At 41.8% G+C, this 6,000-nt stretch overlaps 1 protein-coding gene across 2 annotated transcripts in view; it reads right to left on the reverse strand.

Moving 5' to 3' along the window:
- The window catches only part of TOM1L1 (target of myb1 like 1 membrane trafficking protein), a 104,703-nt gene extending 99,602 nt beyond the window's left edge, over nt 1-5,101 (reverse strand). Inside the window, exon 1 of one of the 2 annotated variants that reach the window (XM_048965471.1) lies at nt 5,083-5,101. The gene's annotated coding sequence lies outside the window, so the exon portion shown is untranslated. Of the gene's footprint in view, nt 1-1,198; nt 1,220-5,082 lie in introns of those variants that run through there. The other variant, XM_048965469.1, reaches the window with a different exon arrangement.
- Between the last annotated feature and the right edge of the window lie 899 nt (nt 5,102-6,000).

The following is a 6,000-nucleotide window of genomic DNA, read 5'->3' on the forward strand; positions in this document are numbered from 1 at the left end:
GGCGATCGTGCTGGCCTTTGGAAGACGCCTTCAGCTTGTTTGTGGCTGTGCAGGAAAGGAAGGCTGCATTTGCTGAAATGGATGCAAACTTGCACTTCCGACTACTTCAATTTATTATACAGAATTGTTTGGAGATCATTAGGTTTCTTCCAAGTTTTTGTTCACTTTGTCTTTGCTTTACTTTACAAGCTTCCAACATAAAGCCAGTACCATTAGAGAAAGAAAAAACAATTTAAAATTCACACTGAATTAGAAGAGATTGACCACAATTATTTTCTTTTGTTTACAACATAAATTTTGATGCCAGCTATCCAGTGCCAGTATAAAAAAAAGACTCCTGTTTGATGATTCATAGCAACTTGGAAGGATGCAGTTAACAAGAAATGACAAGAGCTCTTATTCAGCACAGCTGGATAGCTTCCTGCCATGCCACACTACTACATTTCTAACCCAAACTTCACAATTTCACTTCCACTTTCCAACTTTTCAGACCCCCTGGGTCACAGTGAACCACACAAAGGATTTTTAGTGCTTAGTGCATTAGTGCATCTTCTACTTGGTGCTACTGTGTACTTTTCAGCACCTTGTGGGTAAGGGGACAGGCACACAGCTTATTAATGTAATGGAGCTTATCTTGCTGCTAATAAATTTTGAGAGCAGAATCACTGCTGTAACATCCATCAAAGGTACTCACGTTTGCACAGCTCTGAGGCTAAACCTTGTCCATTATTTTGGAAGTAAATGCATTTTGATTGAGCTTTTCACCATTATCAATACTCTGCTTTCCCCATCAAACCAAATTAACATTCAATGAATGTCTCTCAAAGCATGCGACAAAACCGCACAAATAAAAGAGCTTGAAAATTAAGAAACAACATCAAAGTCCTTCAGTCCAATAGAGAAAACAATCCATGAGAGGAAAGCTGTTGTCCTACTCTCTTCTGCATGTGGGCCTGACGGAAGAGCAACAAGAGAAGGCAGTCTTGAAACAAAGAAATCAACTAAAATACAATTGATGAGCTTAAGTTGAACTTGTGCTCAGTAAGTGACTGGATGAAAACTAAAAGCCATCCTTAGAACAAGGGTAATCCCCTTAAGCTCATTCTCCCAAAAGAACTTGGGTGAAACCACATGGGAACACTGGCATGCTCACGATGTAGGTCTGGCCCTATGGGGTTTCAATGCAGTACAGATTTACCTTCCTGGTGTAGGTACAAGCTTCAGAAAAGCCACCTGTGCAGACTTTACCAGCTGAAAGGAACAAGAAAAACACAGCATTAGGGCAGTTTCGCTGTGTAAAGGAGTGCCTCCATTTTCTTTCTTTGTCTCATAAAGCTCAGACCTGTCCTGCCTTTTTATGAGCTCACTATAAGATGATCCAATACTGCACAGTAGTGGCTGTGGAGTACAACCTGCCTTTCCTTTTTCATTTCATACATCATTTCAAACCCCTGCAATAAGCCCACAAAGCCAGCAGAGGCTTTAAAAAATTAATGAGAAAGATGTAAGAAAAATGTATTATTGTTTGTTTCAGAGAGACCTGCAACGTTGGTGGTTATGTACTCAGAGACACTGTGTTAGCTCTACGCTGTGGGGTTTTATTGCATTGCTCTGGCAAGCAACTCAATGTATCATTAATGACCAAATCTTTTTGTCCTTTGTGCTGCTTTTGATAATAGTGATGCCCGAATAAGGGATGCAGGCTCGCCTTCATCAAGTCAAGCACAAACATACAAACGCTGCAGATGATACTGATGACCAAGGATGCAGTAGTCTTCCAAAAGAACCATCTCTGCAGGACTGGGTGAATGCACACAACTGGGAAACAACTTTTCATTTTCCTAAGTCAGAGTGCCTGCACTCAGAAACTACCTTCATGGCTGATGCAAAAATGTCCTAACAGAAAACAACAACAACAAACCTTTGTTTTTCATAGACTCAGTGAATTCAAGTAAAAGCTATTATTTAAATAACTGGTCGCAGTGAACGTGGACACTGCAGATAATTATTCTGTACTGTATCCTACTCTTCCAGCTCCTTTAAGTACACAAAGTCCTCTGCTCTAGTAGACTGAAATCAAAACCTTCAGTTTAACTATGTCCTCGACCTTTCCTATTCCTGTTTCCTATATTTTAATTGCTTTTCTACTACTCTGCCTTATCCAGAACTGAAATTTTTTCTTAGATAAATATGTGATATCCCCCAGTTTTGTTCAAAAATACCTAACAGTTAGTTTAAATTGTTCCTAAAGAAAAAATACTTAACCAAGTGTGTTCTTCCATAGCTACACCAAAAATTCCATGGAAGCAGATGCTGTTACTTCAGAACCAAGCCTCATTCTATTCAGATGGGAGAAGGCCGCCATTCCCTGCTGCCGCTCATCCCTGCTCCCTGTCTGTGCCCCACGAGGTGCCACCAGCCTGCCCCTGTGTGCCCGCACCCCTCCGGGTGGGAGAGCTGGGCTGGTGCTGGGGCTGGGACTGCTCACACGCAGCTGATGCGGGTGTGTGATGCTCCTGGAGATGCGCTGCCTGCGGTTCCTGGTCGTCATGGCAACGTCTGTGCATCCCAGGGCAGTGCTGAGCAGTACCGCACTGCACCTCCTGCACCTTCCTGCTTCCTTCAGAGCAACACCCCTCCTGCTCTTTCTTCCTTTGCTAATTTATGCTTAATCTAAGGAAGGTATAATACATGACATCTGTATTTTAAACCCAGCTTTGTTTCCATTCAATCTCCCCTCTTCCCCCCAGTACAATTTGTTGCAGAAACCTATTTCAGAACCAATGGGAAAAGCAGGATTGAAAGAATTTTCATGTATAACAAATGCATGATCTTGCGACATGTGCACAAACTCTCTGAAAAAAATCCCTCTCTGAGTTCATCGACCTAAATTCGCTCATGTCTCAAATATATTTCACTTTTTCTTACACACTTCCCAGTCCCACAGAACTGCTCATGGGCACGAAGCTAAGGGTGCGTTTGCCTACGTGTTTTGCAGGGCTGTAATCTATAGCTTGAATTCTTCCTTTTCTGTGCTGTATCTTCCATTTTCATTATGCCTCAATTAATACGCTGAAATATAACAAGCACTTTCACATGAAATATGTTTCTCATTTTAATCAGTTTAGCATCAAAGGTTTTAGGCTGGTATTTTCTAGGTTGAGCATACAGTGTTTATTAATTTGTCTGCGATGCCCTCTCTCATTAGTGTTTAATGGAACTTCAAGCAGTCCCAGCAACCAGAAGACAATTTATTTTTTGAACATATTCTTATCAGTGTATTGAATAACCAGAGTCTTTATTGTTTCTGAATAATCTGGAGTGCTTGTTTCATCTCCAGATCAGAAAGCCGCTACATTCTGCGTCCTGATTGCTGGGAAAGAACCAAGCAGCAGCCAATCACCGCTGACATCTGGATTCTCAAACATTCCATTCTTTGCAAGGAGCACATCCAAAAGAAAAGCCACAGAGTCCTGCTTCAGCCACTCCATTCAGCAGTGAAAAGGCTCTCTGCCCAGGCCGGAGCCGGTGCTTGGGACCGCTGTGTGCCAGGCATGTGCTAAGCAGGGCAGGCTGACTGCAACCACGCGCTCCCCCACCACCCCCAGCCCTCACCTTTCTCCTGGTGCCAAGCAGGCATGTCTCACTCTGCCACTCAGCAAATATTCACCGACTGAGGGTGCAGCAATTTCTGCTAACTACTGACATCTGCTGCTTCTGATTCATTTGTATTTTCCGACAGGACGCTGTTGTGTCAAGAATTTTTACCCATGTTAGTCATCAAATCCGGAGCATCTTGTGAAGTCATGTTGTTCCCTACAGACAGTGGGTCAGTTCCAACAGAATGACAACATGAGGCTGAAGACTCAGGAGAATCAGACGAGTTGAATATGCTGCAAGCTCTGTGGGATTTCTGAGCTCAGATTTTAACCTCAGAGCTCCTTTTATCTCTAGGTCTTAAAAATACTTCTACAAACAAGGCTGGCACCTTTGTAGATAGGCATTATGGAGTCCTCAATCAATACCCTTTAATGTGTTATCTTTCATCAAAACGCATCTCAAATTGTGTACGATCAAGAAAAAATATCAGTTGAGATTGATTATTTCACAAGACAAGTAAACTTAATTGCCTTCTGCCATGATCAATGTCAACTCAATTTGATTTTGCCAATTATTCATGAGCTTTCATGAATATGCATACACTTTTCTGTACGGGTTAGCATTATTACATTGTACTTTTCCCAAGAGCAGGTAAGTGAATTAAATAAAAGGGGAATTAAAAGTAACAACAGGTGCTAGCCAAGGGGATACAAAGAGATCACTATCACATGAGCTGGTTTGGCACCCTTGCCCTGCTTGCCCCAAGATTCACTGGTTCCCAGGTCTCGGGTTGCTGTAACATCTTCTGGATTGGGAATGTCTTCATTGAAGCTTTTCCAGCCAGCAGTAACGTGCAGCAGTTTGTAACAGCAATACCATTCAATTTTACTATGCCAAGATGCTCTGACCCTTGTCATTGTAAAATAATTCCTTTTTGTTTTCATCGGCTGAAGATAAGTTTATGGCTCACTGGAAAGTAAAACACTGACTACACACTTTGTTTCCTTCAGAAAGAAAGCCTATCTGTCGTTCATGTCATAAAGTAGTTGTATCCAATAATAAAACATTCTGTTTATGTAGGAAAACTGCCTGGAACCACAAAAGACTGATTTTTCTCCTAGAGCAACTCTGACATTTTTTACGCTAGCATCTGCTGTGGCTTGCATGCAGCATATGCACGGGATTTAAATCTGGACATGGAGCCCCACCAAAACCTGAAGGCTTCAGCTTCTGTTCTCGATCTGAGCTCTGTGCTATGACAGCAGCCAGCACCCTCAGCCTGCTTGGCTTCACTGGAAACGTCTGGCTGGTCTCTGCCTCTGATTTGAGATTCTCAGACACCTCAAGGAATATTTTCCAATAGAGAACGGGTTACGCTATGCAGGATATCAATTAAACAGCTTAATAAGAACACACACACATACCAAAAGAAAAAACAACCCAGTCCTGAAATCTGAAAAAGATCCATTGGCATGAGTTTACCTTCAGGTTCATGTATTTCAGCTGCATAGAAGGAGAGAGCTCTGAGCTCTGACAGCTTTACAGGAAAGTTAAGTGTACTTTAAGTGAGTAGGGGAGGAAAGTAATACTTGAGAAACAACAACAAAACAAAACTATCACTAACATTATGAATAGCAAAACCAAGAATTTACCCTACCCTGCACTCCCTGTTAGACCAGGAACAGATACAGAGTATTATCTAACACAAAAATGCAATCTTCTTCTCAGGGAAAGCAATAAGTTTAGTAGAAGGAAAACAAGGAGGAAATACCACATTTAAAAATCTAGTGGCTCACTTGGAAACATAACTCCCTGGTTTTCCTTTAAAATCTCCTACATACATATGCAGTGCTATGAATTACATGGAAATGGATGAGCTCCTGTCACCTATTATTTGAAATGCGAGTTGAGGTTCTCTTTAAATCATTCCTCTGCCAGAGAACAGATTAAAAAAAAAAGAAGACCCAATAGTTTCTACCCTGAAAGCCATTTCACCATAAATATATGTCTCCCGTTGACAATATATAGGATGAGCTTGTTTACAGATTCTAGTTCCAATGGTCTTAGGTAGTCCCTGACCTCTTAGCTTTATTCTCATTACAATACGTACTTTGGGTAGTCATCTATATGAAAAAATTTATTATTTCAGAAATCCTGGTGCTCTTCTTCTTCCTTCCAGTGAATTAATGAAATCTAAGAGAGAAGCCTGCGTCACGGCAGGCCTGAGACACAGAGCCAGGAGTGCTGCACAGCCTCTGAGCTGCGCAGCGCCTGCATGGGAGCCCTGAGAAGCAGGAAAGGAAAGGGAGAGGGAGAGCTTTGCCGAAGGAAAGATGACATCTTTTAAGCATTTCTTTCAGTAAACATCCTACTAAAGAGAAAAGCCATTTATGGAGGATT

The sequence above is a fragment of the Lagopus muta genome, chromosome 18 (assembly GCF_023343835.1).
Source record: "Lagopus muta isolate bLagMut1 chromosome 18, bLagMut1 primary, whole genome shotgun sequence".
NCBI classification, from domain to species: Eukaryota; Metazoa; Chordata; class Aves; order Galliformes; family Phasianidae; genus Lagopus; species Lagopus muta.